General features: G+C 45.0%; 1 long non-coding RNA gene across 2 annotated transcripts in view; it reads right to left on the reverse strand.

The window, feature by feature from the left end:
* Positions 1 to 24,185, reverse strand: part of LOC141173816 (uncharacterized) — a 177,033-nt gene that overhangs the window by 29,367 nt on the left and 123,481 nt on the right. Inside the window, exons 3-4 of one of the 2 annotated variants that reach the window (XR_012252679.1) lie at positions 15,103 to 15,156; positions 12,051 to 12,152 (exon numbers count right to left, since the gene is read on the reverse strand). This is a non-coding gene — a long non-coding RNA (uncharacterized lncRNA). The remainder of the gene's footprint in view (positions 1 to 12,050; positions 12,153 to 15,102; positions 15,157 to 24,185) is intronic. The other variant, XR_012252680.1, reaches the window with a different exon arrangement.

Below are 24,185 nucleotides of genomic sequence, written 5' to 3' on the forward strand. Positions count from 1 at the left end.
CCCATATTCCTCCCAGTCCTTAGTACTTGTAGGGATTCCCTCCCCAAATCTATAGGTCTCCGTACAGACTAGATTAGGACTTTAGCAGGTCTGATCGCAGGATCAGGTTCCCTGTTACATCGTAGGGATTCAGCTGAGTCTTATAGTAGGGACAGATCTCCTCTCTTTCCTTAGCTTTGGAGCAGTACATAACAGTAAGTCCAGCCTGTAAATTCTCTAAGGAAAGATTTTTTTTTTTTTTTGTTCCATTATGGTGTCGGTTCAGGATTTGGCTAAACACCTGCAGGGACTCTCTCTGGAAGTGGCCGAGCTCCGTCAGCACGTGAGTAACTGTCCTGGAGCATATTTCTTGGAGCCTAAGGTATGTTTGCCGGATTTATTTTTTGGTGAACATCGAGAATTTTTTTCATTTAAAAATGCTTGCTTATTGTATTTTCGTTTGAGACCCAAGTCCTCTGGGGATGAATCCCAGCGCGTAGGGTTCATAATGTCACTTTTGCGCAAAGAGCCTCAGGAGTGGGCCTTTTCTTTGCAACCTAGTGATACATGCTTCAGATCAGTGGATAGTTTTTTTTCTGCTTTAGGACTATTATATGATGATCCTGACCGTGTGGCATCAGCTGAGACTGAGTTGAGACGTTTAAAACAAGGATCAGGTAATATGGAAAAATATTGTACACATTTTCGTCGTTGGTCCACTCAAACAGGGTGGAACGATTCTGCTCTGAAAAGTCTGTTTCTTGCTGGGCTCAGTGAAAAGGTTAAAGACCTGCTAATTGCTTATCCTACACCTGAGGATTTGCAACAGGCTATGCAATTAGCTATACGGGTGGATAGAAGACTGCGTGCTAGGGTTAATGAGAGCAAATCCTCTGCTATGTCAGTTTCTGGTTATGATAATGTGTGTACTAACAGTGGTGAACCGATGGAGATTGGATCGGTGGCACCTCGCTCTCAAGAAAAACACCGTCGTTTTTCAGAAGGCTTGTGTTTCTATTGCGGGAAATCTGGTCATTTGATTAAAGGCTGTGAGCTTCGTATGAAGAAAGAAAAAAAAATGGTCAGTCACGCCCGTATTGCCTGTTTAAATTCCAAGGGTATATTTTTAGCTGCTTCCACGATTGCTCAGGAAAAATTAATGGAATTTCGGGTGTTTGTTGATTGCGGGTCTACACTGAATGTAATTGATGGGGGATTCGTGGAAAGACTCAATTTAAAACCTGAACCTTTATCATCCCCCATTGCTGTGGTTTCTGTGGATGGCTCCCCTTTGAAGAATATTACTCTCAAGGTCAGTGAATTTCCTCTCACTATTAATGGTGTTCACCATGAGAAATTGGATTTGGTAGTGTTGAATAACTTGCCTTCTCCAGTAATATTGGGTTTGCCCTGGTTAAAATTGCACAATCCTGTACTGGATTGGTCTACCAGTGAAATTAAATCCTGGAGCCATAAATGTTATGACAAGTGTTGTAACGGGCGTATTGCAGCTTTGGATAGGGGAGAATTGCCTGTTCCTATTCAGGATTTTTGGAGAGTTTTTTCTGAGAAAGAATCGCAGGTTTTGCCTCCCCATAGAGACTATGATTGTTCTATTGAATTTGTCCCTGGAGCGACTCTTCCTAAAAGTCGTTTATTTAACCTTACTATTCCTGAGAGGAAGGCTTTGGAGGAATACATACAGACAAGTTTGGCCGCCGGTCACATTAGGCCCTCTAAGTCTCCTGTGGCGGTTGGATTTTTTTTTTGTAAAAAAAAAGGACGGCGGTTTACGTCCTTGTCTGGATTTTCGTGAGATTAACAAAATTACGGTACGCAATCCTTACCCACTGCCATTGATTCCTGATCTGTTTAACCAGTTATTGGGGGCCAAGTGGTTCTCTAAAATTGACCTTAAGGGGGCATACAATCTGTTGCGCATGAAGGAGGGTGATGAATGGAAGACTGCTTTTAACACTCCTGTTGGTCATTTTGAGAATCTGGTTATGCCTTTTGGTCTTACTAATGCTCCTGCATTTTTTCAGAATCTGATTAATGACATCCTTAGACCTTTGATCGGTAAAAATGTGGTTGTGTATTTGGATGACATTTTGATTTATTCGCCAGATCTGGAGTCTCATTGGCGGAGCGTGCGTGAGGTATTACAGTTATTAATGGACAATTCGCTTTTTGCTAAGCTGGAGAAATGTGAGTTCGCTGTACAGAGAATTAGTTTTTTGGGCTACATTATCTCCAGCAAAGGTTTTGAGATGGATCCGGTTAAGGTTCAGGCTGTGCAGGAATGGCCTAGGCCTATTGGTTTGAAATCGATACAGAGGTTTTTGGGTTTCGCCAATTACTATAGAAAATTCATAAAAAATTTTTCTAGTATTGTCAAACCTCTGACTGATCTCACCAGGAAAGGTGCTGATGCGGTTCAGTGGTCTTCTGAGGCCATTGAAGCTTTTGTGTATCTCAAGGAGAGGTTCACCTCTGCTCCCATCCTTATGCAGCCTGATGTTACTAGGCCGTTTTTGGTTGAGGTTGATGCTTCCTCTGTGGGGGTTGGCGCAGTATTGTCTCAGGATAACGGGGATGGATTACATCCCTGTGCATTTTTTTCAAAAATTTTTTCGGAGACTGAATTGAATTACGATATTGGTAATCGGGAATTATTGGCTATTAAACTCGCATTTGAACACTGGCGCCACTTCTTGGAAGGTGCGGAATTTCCCGTTCAGGTTCTTACGGATCATAAAAATCTGATATATCTTGACGCTGCCAAGCGCCTGAATGCCCGTCAGGCTAGGTGGGCACTGTTTTTCTCGCGGTTTAATTTCTCCGTTACTTACATCCCTGGTACTAAGAATGTTAAGGCGGATGCCTTGTCTCGCAGTTTTTCTCCCATAGTCGGTGCTGAGAAAGAGGAAAACATTTTACAAGAAGGTGTTGTGATAGCTGCTTTAGACTCCGTTTTGGAAGATGAGATTCTTAAAGCTCAGGAGAATGCCCCATCTAACACTCCTCATGGGAGGTTGTTTGTGCCTGGGACCTTTAGGAGAGATTTGTTTGTTGAGTGTCACGAATCTCGGTTGGCAGGTCATCCCGGAATCTCTGAGACCAAGAGACTGGTGGGTCGCAGTTTTTGGTGGCCTGGATGGCAGAAGGAAGTCATTAAGTGGGTGCGCCAATGTACTATATGTGCTAGATCTAAGTCCTCACATACTCCTGCTGCGGGGTTGCTTTGTCCTTTGGAGGTCCCCAGTGCTCCTTGGACACATTTGGCTATGGACTTTATAACTGACCTTCCCCCCTCTGAGGGTTTTACTGTCATCTGGGTGGTCGTGGACCGTTTTAGCAAGATGTGTCACTTGGTTCCCTTCGTCAAACTGCCCTGCGCTAAAACTCTCGCTAAGGCCTTTGTCAAGGAAATTGTCAGACTTCATGGCGTTCCTACTGACATTGTTTCTGATAGGGGTCCTCAGTTCGTGGCTCGTTTTTGGCGTGCCTTTTGTGACAGGTTGGGAATTCATTTGTCGTTTTCGTCCGGATATCATCCTGAATCTAATGGCCAGACAGAAAGGAAAAACCAGGATGTTGAGCAGTTCTTGCGTTGTTTTGTGGCAGACAATCAAGAGGGGTGGTCTGAGTTTCTGCCACTTGCCGAATTTGCTCTGAACAATCATACATCTTCTTCTGCTGGTTGTTCGCCTTTTTTTTGTTCTGGGAGACATCCGTCGTTTGGGTCGTTCTCCAAGTTGGGATCTGCCGTGCCTGAGGAGGAGAATTTTTCCGGTGATTTGGAAAGAGTTTGGACGGATGTGCGTGGTAATCTTCAGGAGGCCAACAGAAAATCTAAAGACTACTTTGATAGGAAACGACAGGAGGTTTTGTTCGCTGTTGGTGACATGGTTTGGTTGTCCTCTAGGAATCTGCGGTTGAGGATTCCTTCTAAGAAATTGGGTCCCAAGTTTGTAGGGCCCTTTAAGGTGCTTCAGGTTGTCAACCAATCTGCTGTTAGGTTGGAGGTTCCTACCTCCTGGAGAATTAATCCGGTATTTCATGTCTCTCTGTTAAAAAAAGCTGTTGTGTCGGATGGTGACGCCTCTGCCTCTGTTCCTCCGGTGGTGGAGGACGGGGAATATGAAATTTCTCGCATCCTTGACTCTAGACGGTATAGAGGTAGTTTGCAGTATCTTGTGGCCTGGAAAGGTTTCGGACCCGAGGATAACTCTTGGGTGAGGTCAGATGATGTTTCCGCGTCCAGACTTATCAGAGCGTTTCACAGGAGATTTCCTGATAAGCCTGGTCCTAGGGGATCCGGAGGATCCTCTTAGAAGGGGGGGTACTGTTAGAACCTTGCTGTTAGGTTTTTTTTCCTTTGCTGGTCACATGACCTTGTTGGCCTATTTAATCCTGCTCCGCCCTTCTGGCTCTGCTGGACTTCATTGTATATCTACTTTCTAGCTAGCCTGTGCTCTGTATCTAACTCTGTTAGTTTGCTTGGTCTACGGACCTCTATGTTCTATCTATTTTGTTTGTTCGTCTGTCTGCTACTATTTCTGTTAGGAGGTGTCCCATATTCCTCCCAGTCCTTAGTACTTGTAGGGATTCCCTCCCCAAATCTATAGGTCTCCGTACAGACTAGATTAGGACTTTAGCAGGTCTGATCGCAGGATCAGGTTCCCTGTTACATCGTAGGGATTCAGCTGAGTCTTATAGTAGGGACAGATCTCCTCTCTTTCCTTAGCTTTGGTAGCAGTACATAACAAAAACCTTCATTTTTCTAGCTAATTGCATAGCCTGTTGCAAATCTTCAGGTGTAGGATAAGCAATTAGCAGGTCTTTAACCCTTTCATTGAGCCCAGCAAGAAATAGACTTTTCAGAGCAGAATCGTTCCACCCTGTTTGAGTAGACCATCGACGGAAATGAGTACAATATTTTTCCACATTACCTGATCCCTGTCTCAAACATCTTAACTCAGTCTCAGCTGATGCGACACGGTCAGGATCATCATATAATAGCCCCAAAGCAGTAAAAAAACTATCCACTGATCTGAAGCATGTATCACTAGGTTGCAAAGAAAAGGCCCACTCCTGAGGCTCTTTGTGCAAAAGTGACATTATGAACCCTATGCGCTGGGATTCATCCCCAGAGGACTTGGGTCTCAAACGAAAATACAATAAGCAAGCATTTTTAAATGAAAAACATTCTCGGTGTTCACCAAAAAATAAATCCGGCAAACATACCTTAGGCTCCAAGAAATGTGCTCCAGGACAGTTACTCACGTGCTGACGGAGCTCGGCCACCTCCAGAGAGAGTCCCTGCAGGCGATGAGCCAAATCCTGAACCGACACCATGATGGAACAGAAAAATCTTTCCTTAGAGAATTTGCAGGCTGGACTTACTGTTATGTTCTGCTACCAGAGCTAAGGAAAGAGAGGAGATCTGTCCCTACGATAGAACTCAGCTTTATCCCTACGATGTAACAGGGGACCTGATCCTGCGATCAGACCTGCTAAAGTCCTAAGCTAGTCTGTACGGAGACCTATAGATGTGGGGAAGGAATCCCTACAAGTACTAAGGACTGGGAGGAAAATGGGACACCTCCTAACAGAAATAGTAGCAGACAGACAAACAAACAAAATATATAGAACACTGAGGTCCGTAGACCAAGCAAACTAACAGAGTTAGATACAGAGCACAGGCTAGCTAGAAAGTAGTTATACAATGAAGTCCAGCAAAGCCAGAAGGGCGGAGCAGGATTAAATAGGCCAACAAGGTCATGGGACCAGCAAAGGAAAAAACCTAAGAGCAAGGTTCTAACACTGGGGAGAGCAATTAGGGGAGGCTGGGGGAAGCAATGTGGGGGGGCTGGCGAAAGCAATGATGGGGCTGGGGAGAGCAATGAGGAGAGGCTGGGGAGAGCAATGATGGGGCTGGGGAGAGCAATGAGGGGAGGCTGGGGAGAGCAATGATGAGGCTGGGGAGAGCAATGAGGGGAGGCTAGGGAGAGCAATGCTGGGGAGAGAAATGATGACGAAAGCAATGATGAGGATGTGGATGGGGAGAGCAATGATGGGATGGTGGGGAATGGGAGAGCAATGATGAGGATGGTGGGGATGGGGAGAGCAATGACGGAAGTGTTGGGAGAGAGCAATGATGGAGGTGCTGGGAGAGAGCAAAGATGGGGGTGCTGGAAGAGAGCAATGACTGGGGTGCTGGGAGAGAGCAATGATGGGGTGCTGGGAGAGAACAATGATGGAGGTGCTTGGAAAGAGCAATGACGGGGGTACAGGGAGAGAGCAATGACGGGAGTGCTGGGAGAGAGCGATGATGGAGGTGCTGGGAGGGAGCGATGACTCGGGTGCTCTGAGAGAGCAATGATGGGGGTGCTGGGAGAGCGCAATGATGGGGGTTTCACTTTCCTTGTACTGTAAAGCCTTGTATATTTTCCGTGTGTACATGGCCTTACAGTTAAGTAAGGAGAGTCACAGAGACTGAATAATTTATATTATTGGCCAGTGGAGATTATAGTTAATGGGGGGGGGGGGCACAGTGCTGCTGATCACTTTATATTTTGATTACTAAGTGGCTAATAGTATGTTAATGGGGGGTACATATCTGTATTCAGGGGCACAGTGCGGGGGAGACACATGTATGTATACAATATATACAGTGCTGGCCAAAAGTATTGGCACCTTTGCAATTCTGTCAGATAATACTCGGTTTCTTCCTGAAAATGATTGCAATCACAAATTCTTTGGTATTATTATCTTCATTTAATTTGCTTACAAGGAAAAAACACAAAAGAGAATGAAGCAAAAATCAAATCATTGATCATTTCACACAAAACTCCAAAAAAGGGCTGGACAAAAGTATTGGCACCCTCAGCCTAATACTTGGTTGCACAACCTTTAGCCAAAATAACTGCGAACAACCGCTTCCGGTAACCATCAATGAGTTTCTTACAATGCTCTGCTGGAATTGTAGACCATTCTTCTTTGGCAAACTGCTCCAGGTCCCTGATATTTGAAGGGTGCCTTCTCCAAACTGCCATTTTGAGATCTCTCCACAGGTGTTCTATGGGATTCAGGTCTGGACTCATTGCTGGCCACCTTAGAAGTCTCCAGTGCGTTCTCGAAAACCATTTTATAGTGCTTTTGGAAGTGTGTTTTGGGTCATTGTCCTGCTGGAAGACGCATGACCTCTGAGGGAGACCCAGTTTTCTCACACTGGGCCCTACATTATGCTGCAAAATTTGTTGGTAGTCTTCAGACTTCATAATGACATGCACACGGTGAAGCAGTCCAGTGCCAGAGGCAGCAAAGCAACCCCAAAACATCAGGGAACCTCCGCCATGTTTGACTGTAAGGACCGTGTTCTTTTCTTTGAATGCCTCTTTTTTTTCCCTGTACACTCTATGTTGATGCTTTTTCCCAAAATGCTCTACTTTTGTCTCATCTGACCAGAGAACATTCTTCCAAAACGTTTTAGGCTTTCTCAGGTAAGTTTTGGCAAACTCCAGCCTGTTTTTTTTATGTCTCGGTAAGAAGTGGGGCCTTTGTGGGTATCCTACCATACAGTCCCTTTTCATTCAGACGCCGACGGATAGTACGGGTTGACACTGTTGTACCCTCGGACTGCAGGGCAGCTTGAACTTGTTTGGATGTTAGTTGAGGTTCTTTATCCACCATCCGCACAATCTTGCGTTGAAATCTCTCGGCAACTTTTATTTTCCGTCCACATCTAGGGAGGTTAGCCACAGTGCCATGGGCTTTAAACTTCTTGATGACACTGCGCACGGAAGACACAGGAACATTCAGATCTTTGGAGATGGACTTGTAGCCTTGAGATTGCTCATGCTTCCTCACAATTTGGTTTCTCAAGTCCTCAGACAGTTCTTTGGTCTTCTTTCTTTTCTCCATGCTCAATGTGGTACACACAAGGACACAGGACAGAGGTTGAGTCAACTTTAATCCATGTTAACTGGCTGCAAGTGTGATTTAGTTATTGCCAACACCTGTTAGGTGCCACAGGTAAGTTACAAGTGCTGTTAATTACACGAATTAGAGAAGCATCACATGATTTTTCAAAGGGTGCCAATACTTTTGTCCACCCCCTTTTTTAGGTTTGGTGTGGAATTATATCCAATTTGGCTTTAGGACAATTCTTTTTGTGTTTTTTGTCATTGAATACAAATTAAATGAAGATAATAAGACCAAAGAATTTGTGATTGCAATCATTTTCAGGAAGAAACTGAGTATTATCTGACAGAATTGCAAGGGTGCCAATACTTTTGGCCAGCACTGTATGTGACCTTGTGATTTTCTAGGTTGGAGATCATCGTGACAAGATGAGTCGTGGCTGGGAGATGTTGACATGAAGGTCTGAACAGATGGAGAAGAAACAGCAGAAACCGACTCTGATCAGATGAGACGTCAGTGGTAAGTGCCTGGATATAAATATTATTCTGTATCTGCACTGTGTGACTTGGAGTGATAATGTTATCTGTAAAATCCCTTAGGTCACATTCTCACATTTGTGTGAAATGTCCGTGTGCTGCCAGATTTTTTTATGGGATGGTCCACAGACTCGTAGAGTTTTATAGATCCATTCACACATCCATGAAAATCACGGATCTGAGAATGAGATCTGTGAGGGTCAGAGAATGTCCTGTTCTGATCTGATTTTGAGAATATGCTCAATGTGTCTATAAAAGTGGGCAGCACACCGACACTGCACACAGATACAGAAATATAGCCTTATTATGTATAGCACAGTCCCTTAGTATACAGTGTACTCACTTATTATGTATAGCGCCATCCTTAGTTATATAGTTAACTCTTTTATTATGTATAATACCCTCCCTTATTACGTACCATCCTCTCGTTATATATGGTGCCGTCTCTTATTATATAGCTGTCAGTGCTGTCCCCTACATAGCGTATTCTTGTTATTTTTGTCAGTCACAGCGCCCTCTCTTTATTACATAGTCCTCTCTTGTTAGATCTAAAATGACTGCTGATGGAGCAGCCGGTGACCAGAAGACCAGTCCATCAGCTCTTCCATTAGAAAAGAAGCTTTCCCATGCTCCATCAGCCATCAATGCATTATATATCTAACAAGAGAAGACGGTATGTAATAAAAAACAGCGTGCTACATTATCCAATACGGTGCTGTACATAACAAGAGAGGGCACTGTGTAATAAGTGACGGCAATATACATAATAAAGGAGGCTATGTAAGAGGTATATATGTGTGTGTGGCTATACACCGCGTGCAGAATTATTAGGCAAATGCGTATTTTGATCACTTTGATACTTTTTATCTATGTTGTCCTACTCCAAGCTGCATAGGCTTGAGAGCCAACTACCAATTAAGTAAATCTGGTGATGTGCATCTCTGTAATGAGGAGGGGTGTTGACTAATGACATCAACACCCTATATAAGGTGTGCTTAATTATTAGGCAACTTCCTTTCCTTTGGCAAAATGGGTCAGAAGAGAAATTTGACGAGCTCTGAAAGGTCCAAAATTGTGAGAAGTCTTGCAAAGGGATGCAGCAGTCTTGAAATTTCCAAACTTTTGAAGCGTGATCACCGAACAATCAAGCGTTTTATGGCAAATAGCCAACAGGGTCGCAAGAAGCGTGTTGGCCAAAAAAGGCGCAAAATAACTGTCCATGAATTGAGGAAAATCAAGCGTGAAGCTGCCAAGATGCCATTCGCCACCAGTTTTGCCATATTTCAGAGCTGCAACGTTATTGGAGTATCAAAAAGCACAAGGTGTGTGATACTCAGGGACATGGCCAAGGTAAGGAAGGCTGAAAAATGACCACCTTTGAACAAGAAACATAAGATAAAATGTCAAGAATAAGTTAAGAAATATCTTAAGACTGATTTTTCAAAGGTTTTATGGACTGATGAAATGAGTGTGACTCTTGATGGGCCAGATGGATGGGCCAGAGGCTGGATCAATAAAGGGCAGAGAGCTCCACTCCGACTCAGACGCCAGCAAGGTGGAGGTGGGGTACTGGTATGGGCTGGTATCATCAAAGATGAACTTGTGGGACCTTTTCGGGTTGAGGATGGAGTGAAGCTCAACTCCCAGACCTACTGCCAGTTTCTAGAAGAGAACTTCTTCAAGCAGTGGTACAGGAAGAAGTCAGTATCGTTCAAGAAAAACATGATTTTCATGCAGGACAATGCTCCATCACATGCATCCAACTACTCCACAGCGTGGCTGGCCAGTAAAGGTCTAAAAGAAGAAAAAATAATGACATGGCCCCCTTGTTCACCTGATCTGAACCCCATAGAGAACCTGTGGTCCATCATAAAATGTGAGATCTACAGGGAGGGAAAACAGTACACCTCTGGGAACAGTGTCTGGGAGGCTGTGGTGGCTGCTGCACGCAATGTTGATCGAAAACAGATCAAGCAACTGACAGAATCTATGGATGGAAGACTGTTGAGTGTTATCCTAAAGAAAGATGGCTATATTGATCATTTTTTTGGTTTTCGTTTTTGCATGTCAGAAATGTTTATTTCTAAATTTTGTGCACTGATATTAGTTTACCTGGTGAAAATAAACAAGTGAGATGGGATTATTTTTGGTTTTTATTAAGTTGCCTAATAATTCCGCACAGTAATAGTTACCTGCACAAACAGATATCCTCCTAAGATAGCCAAATCTAAAAAAAACCCACTCCAACTTCCAAAAATATTAAGCTTGGATATTTATGAGTCTTTTTGGTTGACTGAGAACATAGTTGTTGATCAATAATAAAAATAATCCTCTAAAATACAACTTGCCTAATAATTCTGCACACAGTGTATATACATGCACCTGTAGCTTTGTCGCCATAAAAGGTGGGGGGCCCAGACATATTTCTTGCACAGGGGCCCCAAGCAGTCAGTGTCCGCCCCAGTTAAAGTCTAATATGTGTCCATTATTTTTTATTTACCAATCTTTACATTTATCACATTTAGACCACGGCCCCACTATCAATATTTGATCAGTATTCAGTCAGTATTTTTTCTCAGGAGTGGGAGCCAAAACCAGGTGAGAAACAATCAGAGAAAAGGTATAATAGAAACAAGTCACCAATTCCGCATTTATCACCCACTCCTGGTTTTGTCTCCTACACCTGAGAAAAATTACTGACCAAATACTGATAGTGGGGCCGCGGCCTTAGACTCGACACTGCAATACATTTTAAATATTGTGCAGCTTTTAGGCTTCCTTCTCAGGGCAAGCAGCTATATAGTATAAACAGTCTCACAATTTACAGGCTACCATTGATATAATAACAGGATAAGTAAGAGCACCTGAATGAACCCTTATAGCGGTGTAGAGAGACATTACAGTCACCTCTATTTACACAGTTAGCACACTGCGAACACTCCTCCTACACATTGACTGACAGCCCACTCTGCAAACAGTTACATACTGCACACATGCTGCAGAGCCGGCTGTCAATCAATGTGCAGAGGGAGAGATTACCGCCATGATCACTGTATTAATGTAACCGCTCCCTGCACCGCCCTGATGGCTGGAAGCAAGCGGCTGCAGGGAGAATAAAACTTCATTTTCTCCTTGTAGCCACCACTCCAGACATAATTTACACACTATTTACCTGCAGTTTAACTCTATGTCTGCAGGTACATAGCATTTTTGGAGGTGACAGTTTCCCTTTAAGTAATTCTACTATGTGAAAGACTGGCCCAAAACTGAAAATGAATAAGATGTCATCTATCTTATTATAATATTACTCTGTAGTTTTTTTTTATATTTGTCCTGATAACCATTTATTTATAGATGATAATTGAAGTGTGATTACATTAATAAAATCAGGTATGTCAACTCGAATGGCTTTATGAACAATCATATATTCTGGATTGTGTTTGTGATTCACTGCTGCTACTGACTTGACTGGTTATGTTTGTATGGTTAATCTAATTGTCCTGGATAGTGGCTATACCCTCTATAGATTGACAACACTTCGTATGCATACTAGAAGTTACGATGATGCCTAAAGCTTGTAGTTCAGTTGTTACAATAAGTTTACACCTTGCAGATTTGCTGTGGACACTTGCTGCATCAAATCCACAAACATTCACAGGTCAGCAGTGACCGATCCACCCAAAATCTTGCAGCTGAACTTCCTGCGGACTGGCAGCATATTTGGAGAAAAAAAGAAGATACATTTGTGAAAATATTTCTGGCCATGTGACGCCAATTATTCCAGTCCAATTTTCTTTTGAAAAGTGTCAATAAGGAAAAGAGGAACAAATATTGTCACAAATACATTACACAGCAAAACTTATGACTTTTTTTGGCCAGAAAACTGTTGCAAAGCTGTTAATAAATTGTCCCAAAGAATATCACAAAGTTGTAGAATTTTTTTATAAAACACTAACAGAAAACAGAAAAATCTCTCCGAATTTGTGAACACAGGATTTTTTAGGAAAATTTTGGAGCTCCATAATCCCTCAAAAAAACACTTGAAAGACTCAGGTGTGCAATCTTTCGAGCATTTTTCTTCTGCTCTATGTTTTGAAAAACGCCTGGTGGGAGAAAAAAAGAAACTGCACATCACTTCTTTGAAGAATCTCTTGAATGAAAACGGTCCAAACTAGGTACTGTACAATCAAAAGTCTGCAAAAAGCACTTTCCAGAAATGCTTGAAAACATTCTCAAAGCAGCTTCAGGAAATGAAAAGCTCCAAAACCTCCCCAAAGAAGGAGCACTTTTTTTAAGCAGTTTCCACTAGAAATCTTGTCATTTTTCACAGCCTCAAAATAACTCTGTGTGCACATACACTAAAAATATATGGGGATTCAGAGGCAAACACAGGCAGAAGTCGGCAGATGCGCAAGAACAGTATATGGGCCGTTTGCCATCCAAAAGCTCTTCATAATGCATAATGCTCTGGAAGTGGTAGTGGCCCCTGTACCTCTTGGTTCCACAGGTAGCACCAATGGTGTGTCGGCCCCTTTGAAGACTGGTGCTGCACAATTAATTCTTTCTCTGCATCAATAACCCGGCCATAAAATTTAATACTAAAAGTTGCACCATTGCCTTAGGGCTCTTTCACACGTCAGTATCTCCGGTACAAGCGGTGACAGTTTCCACACGTACCGAAGACACTGACACACACAGATCTATTCAAATCTATGGGTCTGCGCACATGTCCGTCTTTTTTAAGAATACAAGGTCCGCAAAATGTACCACACGGATGACATCCGTGTGTCATGTACCGGCGCCTGGGAATCAGCGCTACAGTTAGCGCTGTTCCCAAGTGCCGGTGCTGAACGCTGCCCTCATCATGATTCCCTGCCGGCGCTGTGATCAGCACCAGCAGGGACAATGATGAGGGTAGTAGTGTCTGATCCCGCAGTGTCCCTGTGTAAAAATAAGATTAAAATAATAAAATCCACATACTCACCTGTCTGAAGATGTCCCCCGCTATAATCCTCTGACTGTTGACGCCGAGGAGCCGGGGAGAATGAGGCGGAGTTGTGCTCAGTGAGTGACAGGACACTGCTCCTGAGCACAGCTCCGGAGCGGCTCATTCTCCCCGGCTCCTCTGCTGATCGGTCACATGGATTACAGCAGGGGACATCTCGGAACAGGTGAATATAAGGATTTTATTATTTATTCTTATTTTTACACAGGGACACTGCGGGAGCAGACTACCACTACCCTCATCATTGTCCCTGCTGGTGCTGATCGCAGCGCGGCAGGGAACCATGATGAGTGCAGTGTTCAGCATCCGGCGCTTGGGAACAGCGCTACCTGTAGCGCTGATTCCCAGGCGCCGGTATGTGTGATCCTGATGCGGCGCACGGGCCGCACATGGACACAACACGTAAAACACACACGGACACACAGGACACAGATACCTCCGGTACAGTTTTCTCCGGTTCTGGAAATATATGGACATGTGAAACCAGCCTTTAGTCCTCCTTCATTTCTATTGGTACTGTTGTAAGTTATTGCAAAAGTGCCCTGGGCCCATTAAAGGATAATTCCTAAAATAGTAAGTTATCTGTCATACATATGATAGGTGATAACTTCCTGATTGTGGGGTTCCGACCATAGGACCCCTAGTTTCAGAGAAAGCCAAGTACAGTGCTTGGCTATTTTCAGCAGTTCCATAGATATTCAATGATGCGAAGATCGAGTATGTGCCCATCTGCAAGTTGGGGCTCTCTGGTTCTATGGATATCTGAGATAGGGGATAAATTACTATTTTTAAGGAGAACATTTTAAGATTTATTTTCATAGTAGAGGACAACCTTTTTAGGGCCAGTTTCAGACAAGCATGCAGGTCTTGACCCGACAATGGATCTGATATTCCAAATTGGCAGCATTTTTATTTTATTTTTCATAAAATCCCTGTATCCATGAAATGGATGTAGGGAATTTGCCTGTGTTAACCCTGTCTGAAACTTGTCTTCCTCTATTAAAACAGTGACATAAAGTGGTATTGGCTCTTACCTTGATCAAAAGTTCAATGACTCCATGTGCAAACATTGTGATATTCAAGGTTAAGCAAACACAAGCTGCTAAAGCAGACATCATTATCACTTACAAATATACCGTATGTATTAAATGTATAAAAAGAAGCTTGTGGCTGACATCTAGTGGTAATAGTAAGAATGTGGCTGCTTTATGCCTAGCCTATTAGTGAATTTATGACCCCTATGTCTTTACCACAACCTGTTTCCACACCAGGCTTCTCATTGATGTGTTCAATTTTCCTGTGCTTGTCCTCTTTCTTCTATATTTAATTTCATAATTGCGCAAATTTGTAGTTTAGTGCTGGGTTATGTAAATATATTAATAAAGCATCCAGTTACCATCTTTTGTGTGTATTCCTTGTTGCTGCCAATTTTAAGTTTGGGTGGTGGTGGGTGTGGTGGTGTTTCATAATTGAATGTGCTCCAACTGTGTGCCATATTAATGTAGTGTGACGAAGCAAAATATCCTCCATCTGACCAAGTGTACATTGTAGATAAAACATTTTATTTTTGCAATTTATCTTTTTTTTTAGCATTTCCAGTTTTAGCGACCATTCTCCCAACATATAAAACAATCTTCAAATCCTCTTACTTACGTTTGTCAAACTCCGAGAATCTGGCATACATCTTGTAATTTTTTCCCCAATAACCTGGTGACAAAATTAGATCATTTATGGATGTGTCCCAATATGTTGAAAAAAGCAATAACAACTCAGCACATGACCATTTTAACCCAAGTTGTACAGATACATATTACTATGTTCATTATGGTTCCATACTCGCAAATATAGAATCAAGCTACAATTCATACACACTTTTTCCACTAGATGGCGCTAACAGAGCCACTGATTGGTTATAAAACCGTAAAAACTGAGTGTAACTGAATCTAAATCCAAGTGTAATTTTTTTTTTTTTTTTGCAGGAGCATTACATTTTTAAATGCCCCCAAAAACATAACATTTGTAATTAATTCTTATTATTGTTATTATTATATAAGACTGGTCTAGACAATACTAATTACTACATCCACCATAGATCGGCAAGAACACTTATTGAACAAAATAGTTACTATGAGCTATAAGAATATTCACAAGGCACCGCTTATATACCTGGGCTAGGAACATTTAAAAAATATATGGTCCTCCCTAAATTTTACTAAGTATGAAAGACAGTGAAAATGCCAAATAAATTAGCACATATATATGAAAAATATAGAGTCATAAACCACCTAACAGAATGATAAAAAAATATGACACTTTTATTAATTCATTAAAAAAATATACTGAACTAAAAAGACATGTTTTATAATGATTAAAGTAAGAAGAGGTGTATAAAGTGGAATCAATAAAATTTTTTAAAGAGCAACAATTAATCACAAGTTAATATTAGTAATTATGGTAAATTATAGCCACATATATAATTATAATAATAACTGTGCTAACACAAACCCAACATAAAAAATACATCATTTGACTATTATAACATAACACATGTCCATCATTAATAAATGTGTATGTAAAGAGAAATATAAAGTGGAAAAAAAAATTACTCGATAATATGAAGGTAAAGTATACAAATACATGAATTGCATTATTGTGCCTTTAAAAAAGGGAGAAGGGTGATCTTCCTCTAGATTAGGGGTGGGTAATCTTTTTTCTGCTATGGGCCATTTGGATTTTCATACCATCACTTGGGGACCGTACAAAGTTATCAACTTGAAATTTATCCTACTATATTTGGTCAAACATTTAATTAACCCCTCCTAATGTGATTGATGGAACAGCTTCTCTTTGGTGCTGCTGTGATGTTAGGTTGTATTGATGATGTTGCAACTGGTTTTCCAGATTTGCATTGGTCTGGAGTGCAGTCAACTCTTTGCGATGAATTTTGAAAAGAAGTTGTAGCAGTAAGTTCTGAACACAGATGCATATTACACTGCAGGTCTCCACACAGGCGGAAATCACTGCTCATGTTACATTTATAGAACTCAAGCAGTTGGGGACATCACATAGAAGACACAGACTACTGTATATACATCACAAAGGAGACACTGGAGCTGCAGCATATACATCACACAGCTGACACAGACAACTGTATATACATAACATAGGAGACACTGGGGCTGCAGCATACACATCACATAGGATACACTGGGGCTGCAGCATACACATCACATAGGAGACATAAACTACTGTATATACATCACATAGGAGACACAAACTACTGTATATACATAACATAGGATACACTGGAGCTGCAGCATATACATCACATAGGATACACTGGGGCACATATATCATAGGAGACACTGGGGCATGTACATCACAGGAGGGGCTGGAGGCACATATATCACATGAGAAGCTGGGGCACATACATCAGATGCTACGTTGGGGCACATACATCACAGTAGATGCTGGGGACATATACATACTAGGAAGGGCTTGAGACGCATACACACATCACAAGAGACATTGGGGCACATACCTCACAGGAGGGGCTGGGGCACATACACTACCGTTCAAAAGTTTGGGGTCACCCAGACAATTTTGTATTTTCCATGAAAACTTATACTTTTATTTATCAAATGAGTTGCAAAATGAATAGAAAATATAGTCCAGACATTGACAAGGTTAGAAATAATGATTTTTATTTGAAAGAATAATTTTCTCCTTCAAACTTTGCTTTCGTCACAGAATGCTTCCTTTGCAGCAATTACAGCATTGCAGACCTTTGGCATTCTAGCTGTTAATTTGCTCAGGTAATCTTGAGCGATTTCACCCCATGCTCCCTGAAGCCCCTCCCACAAGTTGGATTGGCTTGATGGGCACTTTTTGCGTACCATATGGTCAAGCTGCTCCCACAACAGCTCAATGGGGTTGAGATCTGGTGACTGCGCTGGCCACTCCATTACAGATAGAATACCAGCTGCCTGCTTCTTCCCTAAATAGTTCATGCATAATTTGGAGGTGTGCTTTGGGTCATTGTCCTGTTGTAGGATGAAACTGGCTCCAATCAAGCGCTGTCCACAGGGTATGGCATGGCGTTGCAAAATGGAGTGATAGCCTTCCTTATTCAAAATCCCATTTACCTTGTACAAATCTCCCACTTTACCAGCACCAAAGCAACCCCAGACCATCACATTACCTCCACCATGCTTGACAGATGGCGTCAGGCACTCTTCCAGCATCTTTTCAGTTGTTCTGCTTCTCACAAATGTTCTTCTGTGTGATCCAAACACCTCAAACTTTGATTCGTCTGTCCTTAAAACTTTTTTCCAATCTTCCTCTGTGAAATGTTTGTGTTCTTTTGCCCATATTAATCTTTTCCTTTTATTAGCCAGTCTCAGATATGGCTTTTTATTTGCCACTTTGCCCTGAAGGCCAGCATCCCGGAGTCGCCTCTTCACTGTAGACGTTGACACTGGCGTTTTGCGTGTACTATTTAATGAAGCTGCCAGTTGAGGAGCTGTGAGGCGTCGATTTCTCAAACTAGAGACTCTAATGTACTTGTCTTGTTGCTCAGTTGTGCAGCGGGGCCTCCCACTTCTCTTTCTACTCTGGTTAGAGCCTGTTTGTGCTCTCCTCTGAAGGGAGTAGTACACACCGTTGTAGGAAATCATCAGTTTCTTGGCAATCTCTCGCATGGAATAGCCTTCATTTCTAAGAACAAGAATAGACTGTCGAGTTTCACATGAAAGTTCTCTTTTTCTGGCCACTTTGAGAGTTTCATAGAACAAACAAATGTAATGCTCCAGATTCTCAACTAGCTCAAAGGAAAGTCAATTTTATAGCTTCTCAAATCAGCCAAACCGTTTTCAGCTGGGCTAACATACTTGTACAAGAGTTTTCTAGGGTTTTCTAAACATTCATTAGCCTTCTTACACAGTTAGCAAAAACAATGTACCATTAAAACACTGGAGTGGTGGTTGTTGGAAATGGGCCTCTATACACCTATGTAGATATTGCAATAAAAACAAGACGTTTGCAGCTAGAATAGTCATTTACCACATTAACAATGTATAGAGTGTATTTCTGATTCATTTAATCTTAGCTTCATTGAAAAAAAATGTGCTTTTCTTTCAAAAATAATGAAATTTCTAAATGACCCCAAACTTTTGAACGGTAGTGTACATCACAGGGGGGGCTGGCGCACATACATCACAGGAGTTGCTGTGGGCACATACATCACATAGGACACCAGGGCACAGACATCACAGGAGCGTCTGGGGGGATATACATCACAGAAGGGGCTGGGGCATATACATCACAGGAGACACAGGGGCATATACATCACAGGAGGGGTTGAAAGAACATACATCACATGAGACTCTGGGGCACATACATCACTCGAGATGCTGGAGGCATATACATCACAGGAGGGGCTGGGGCACATACATCACATGAGATGCTGGGGGCACATACATCATATGAGACACTGGGGCACATACATCACATAGGACACCAGGGCACAGACATCACAGGAGAGTCTGGGGACATATACATCACAGGAGGGGCTGGGGGCATATACATCACAGGAGGGGTTGAAAGAACATACATCACATGAGATGCTGGGGCACATACATCACATGAGACACTGGGGCACATACATCACTCGAGATGCTGGGGGCATATACATCACAGGAGATGCTGGGGGCACATATGACTCGCCCCCTGGGCCGTGGGGCACTCGGATCCGGGCAACAGGGCAATAATGGGGGTAGTAGTGGCAACCCGGTCCATGGCTCAGGGTGGTCAGACCAGTGGCAGTCTACTATATGTTTTGCAATGTCCGACTACGCCACCCATGGATTGCGGTCAGGGCTAACCGCCGCTGCAGTGCAGACCGCTGGGGCAGATGTAAATGTGCAGCACTGAATAGTACAACTCCCCAAGGGAGGAGTATGGCCCCAGGGCAGTATATAGATGGATGATGGAGGGGATGCTTCCGACCGCAATAGCCAGGAAACGGAGGCCTCTTAAACAGTTCAGGGTCTTTATTAGAACAGGTGAGACGATCCAAAAGCAGTCCCGGCTAGGAGGGGGGCCTGGATGTCTGAGAACAAGTGGGAAGCTAGCCCTGGTCAGGGTGAGGGTGTAGGCCTACCGTGCTCTCTGCGCTCTTTCTGGCTATTTCCCTCCTCGTGGTGTAATAGCCCACGTTCCTGAGCTCGCCGTGTCTTCTCGCCTGTATGGCTAGCAACTTGGGTCCCTTTCTACTCCCGGCCTGGTACGGCTTTGCTGGTCCCTTCTGCTGTGGCGGAAACTCCGGGCTTCTTAGGCCAAGGAACATACAATCCCCTGCGGACTGGTTATTTGCTGTAGGACTTTGAATCCTCACAGCCTCAGACACCAAAGTCTGGTAGATTAGTTTCTCTATCTGCCAGGACAGGCTCGATTCGCCTCTTGCTCCTGGCTCGTGGCTCTCCTACTGCCACACGGCCTCTTAGGCTGCAACACAACTGTCTGTCCCTGCTCTGGGACACCTCTCAGTTCAGAGACAGGTTGTCCAGTTCTCTCTAACCCTGCCCCCAGTTCCAGCTTTTATAGGGGCAGCCTGCTCCCCCTACTGGCCTGGGACAGGAGGTGCTGCATGCTAATGGTCCCTGACCATAGAACCTCCCCCTTGCTCTCAGACACAGCTTTATTATACATTTGTGGCATCCAGGCCAGGGTGACACATTCCCCCCTAGTAAAACTTAGTACTCCGGAACTAAGCTTAAAACAAGAATACTTATGCATGACCATTAAAACATTACAAGGCAAGTAAAGACAAACGACGCACAGGTTGAGTTCTTAAGGTCACAGTGTGGCCTGTGACCGGGTGTCCATTTCACCAACAACAACGGGGAGCCTTAACCAGGTGGGGGTCTGCCGTAGCCCCAAGTCCTTGACAGTCCTTGTTCATTCCGCTGGTTAAGCTCCAAACATATGTACAGGAAAGTCTCGGTTACTCACAGTTCATAACCTGTTAGTCCATGTATTAACTGAAAGAAACTGAGAAAACGCGTAGTTACTAGTCATGCAATTACATTTCAAATAATTCAACATTTTACAGGATAGTTACATTTGCTATTACACTCTACGCTTTCCAGCTGTAACGGGTCTGGGAGGTGGAACCTCAGAGCAACTATACAAAGGGGCAGTCCTTGTAAGAAAGCGTGTGGCTCCCAGGGAAGGTGGGCAGGTAGTCACGGCAAGTGACAGGGACAGTCTCTGGGTAGAAGGGCAGGAGGTCACGGCAAGTGACGGGGACAGTCTCTTGACAGGCGGATGGTCACGGCAAGTGACAGCAGGGTAAGAGTCCCTAGACGGGCAGGTGGTCACAGCAAGTGACAGCAGGGAAAGAGTCTCTAGACGGGCAGGTGGTCACGGCAAATGACAGCAGGGAAAGAGTCTCTAGATAGGCTAGCAGGCAGGTAGCAGGTGAGCGCTCCCAGGTGAGCGGGCAAGAGTCTCTGGACAGGCAGGTGGTCACGGCAAGTGACGGCAGAGCCTCCAGGTAGGCTAGCAGGCAGGTAGCAGGTGAGCGCTCCCAGGTGAGCGGGCAAGAGTCTCTGGACAGGCAGGTGGTCACGGCAAGTGACGGCAGAGCCTCCAGGTAGGCTAGCAGGTAGGTAGCAGGTGAGCGCTCCCAGGTGAGCGGGCAAGAGTCTCTGGACAGGCAGGTGGTCACAGCAAGTGACGGCAAAGCCTCCAGGTAGGCTAGCAGGTAGGTAGCAGGTGAGCGCTCCCAGGTGAGCGAGTAAGAGTCTCTGGACAGGCAGGCAGGTATCAGGCAGGTATCTGGCAGGTACTTCCTGGTCCGCAGGCGGACTGATCCATAGACAGACTGGCAGGTGCTGGTAGGCAGACTGTCGGACTACAGGATAGCAAGCAGGTAAGCAGATATCAGGCAGGTATCAGGCAGGTATCAAGCAGGAATCTGGCAGGTAACTGGTAACGGGACCTGAGGGCTGAAGCAGAGTTGAAAGGCTTTGCAACAACATTGCTCGGGCACCTCCATTTTGGAGGAGGTGCCTTATATATGGTGAGGTCCTCCGGCCATTGGCCGGGGACTCCTTAGGACCGCGCGCGCGGCCCCTTTAAGAGAGGGAGAGCGGGCGCTCGCCCTAAGCACAGAGGCCGGGAAGCAGCGCGCGCTGCCAGCAGAGCGGGAGGAAGACACCGGGCACAGAGCGGAAAGGTGAGGGGAACGGCGTCCCTGCCTAGTAGGAGGCAGGGACGCCGATGCTACACCAGCGAACTGGTATTAGCCCCTTAGTGCTCCGGGTTGACCTACGTAACCCACTGTCTGGTGGTGGTCTAACCTGGCTTTTCTCACTAGCGCTCGGGGTGCAGTCACTGGCTAGACTTACAGGCAGGGCAGGCAGCTGTCTGCGGGTCCTCTGGCTTACCGCAGGCATGGCAGGCTCACTGTCAGCAGAGGGTTGATTCTCCTGGGCTGCTGGTACAGGCTCTTCTGCCTCTGGAACTGCTTGTTCCTCTCCACTTTCCCGCTCTGGTGTAGGTTGCTGCTGAGTTGGTTGCAGGAAATGCAGGACGGGTACCACTATGGCATCGTTTATCCGAGTCCAGGTCCGGGGGAACTCTCCGAGAACGGTGCTGATCATTTCTTCCTTGTCCTCTGCGGGTTCAAGGTCTCTTTGATCCTCTTCTGCATTCCGTAGTTGCTCGGGGCACCTTTTTAGGTGGTCTCTGGAGACGGTACTAGTGGTTCCTCCTCCATCCTTGGTGATCACGCACACCTTCGGGTTGTCATGATCAGACTGCAGTACTGTGTAGGGTTCCCTTTCCCACTGGTCGTCCAGCTTGTGTAGCCTTCTCTTTCACTTCAGGACCTGCTCACCAGGTTCTAGGGGACCAGCAGGGGCGTGTTGGTTGAAGAGTCTCTCTTGCCTTTCTCTCTCACCTGGGCCAGGCTCTTCTCCACACTCTCCTGTACCTTCTTGTACTGCAGTCGCCTTTCCGTATCCCAGTCCGCATCTGGGGAGGTGTCCTCGGGTGTTAGGACCCCCATCTCCAGGTCTATGGGCAGCTTACCTGGTCTGGCTCGCATCAGGTAAGCCGGGGTGCAGTTTGTAGCATTCACCGGGATATGGTTGTATAAGTCTATCAGGTCCGGCAGTTTTTCTGGCCACAGGCTGTGTTCCTCCAGGGGCAACGTCTTCAGGAGATCAATGACTATATTGTTCATTTTCTCACACATCCCGTTGGTTTGTGGGTGGTAAGGCGTTGTCCGAATCTTCTTACAGCCATAGAGGTTGCAGAACTCTTGGAAGATTTCAGCCTCGAACACTGGACCCTGGTCTGTCAGGACTTGTTCCGGATACCCGTGTGGGCGGCTCTGGAAGGCTCTGGCCGCCGTTTCAGCTGTCAAGTCTTTTACAGGGACCACCACTAGAAATCGGGAATAGTGGTCCACGATTGTCAGGGCATAAACGTATCCTGACCGGCTTGGAGATAATTTGACGTGGTCCAGAGCTACCAGCTCAAGAGGCTGCTGGGTGACGCTGGGCCTCAAGGGTGTCTTCTGGCTGGTGCGGTCCTTCCTCCTTAGATTACAAGGGCCACAGTCTCTGTACCACTTCTCTACAGCCCCTCTCATGCCGATCCAGAAGAACCGTCCTCTTAGCAGGAACTCCAGTTTCTTCCAGCCGAAGTGCCCCGCTCTGTCATGGTAAGCCTCCAGGACCATAGCTGCATCTCGCCTTGGGACCACGACTTGCCAGGTCAGCTCGTGCGTCCGGTGGTTGACGAGTCTTCTGCACAGCTTACCTTCATAGAGGAACAGCCTGCTCTTCTCTTTCCATAGCTGCTTGGCTTCCTCTGGAGCATCCGGATCTAGACGGGCGTCTTCTCGGGTCAACAGGTCTTTCACCATGCAGATTGCAGGGTCACTATCTTGGGTCTCGACCCAGCTGTGGTGAGGTAGCGGATTGATCATGATGGTTATTAAGTCTTCCTCCTTCACGCGGTGGGAGTATTGAGTGGCTCCATACCGGTGAAACGCAGGGAGTTCTACCTCCTCCAGCTCTTCTGGGTCTTCGCCTCCGTCAGGTAAGTGAGGCATTCTTGATAGGGCGTCAGCGTTGGCATTGGTTCTGCCTGCCCGGTACTTGATCGTGAAGTCATAATTCGAGAGTCGCGCCATCCACCGCTGCTCTAGGGCACCTAATCTTGCATTGTCCAGGTGTGTCAACGGGTTGTTGTCCGTGTACATGGTGAACTTTGCGGAGGCCAGGTAATGCTTAAACCGTTCTGTGACGGCCCACACCACTGCCAAGAATTCTAGCTTGAAGGAGCGGTAATTCTCCGGGTTTCTCTCAGTGGGCCTCAGCTTCCGGCTGGCATACGCGATCACCCTTTCTCTGCCCTGTTGGTTTTGTGACAGTACGGCTCCCAGCCCCACATTACTGGCGTCTGTGTGGAGGATAAAAGGCTGGCCATAATCGGGGTAGGCCAGGATCTCATCCCCCGTGAGGGCCATCTTCAACTGGCGGAAGGAATCCTCTTCCGGCTTGCCCCACTTGAAGGGTGGCGTTTAACTTCTGGATTTGGATTGACCTATCAGGAGGTCCTGCATCTGAGCTGCCATCTTAGTGAACCCGGGTATGAACCTTCGGTAGTAGCCTACCAACCCGAGGAACTGCCTCACTTCTTTGATGTTTGAGGGGCTTGGC

Source organism: Phyllobates terribilis, unplaced genomic scaffold, assembly GCF_046119375.1.
Source record: "Phyllobates terribilis strain yellow unplaced genomic scaffold, ASM4611937v1 Scaffold_13__5_contigs__length_258822181, whole genome shotgun sequence".
Classification (NCBI taxonomy): domain Eukaryota; kingdom Metazoa; phylum Chordata; class Amphibia; order Anura; family Dendrobatidae; genus Phyllobates; species Phyllobates terribilis.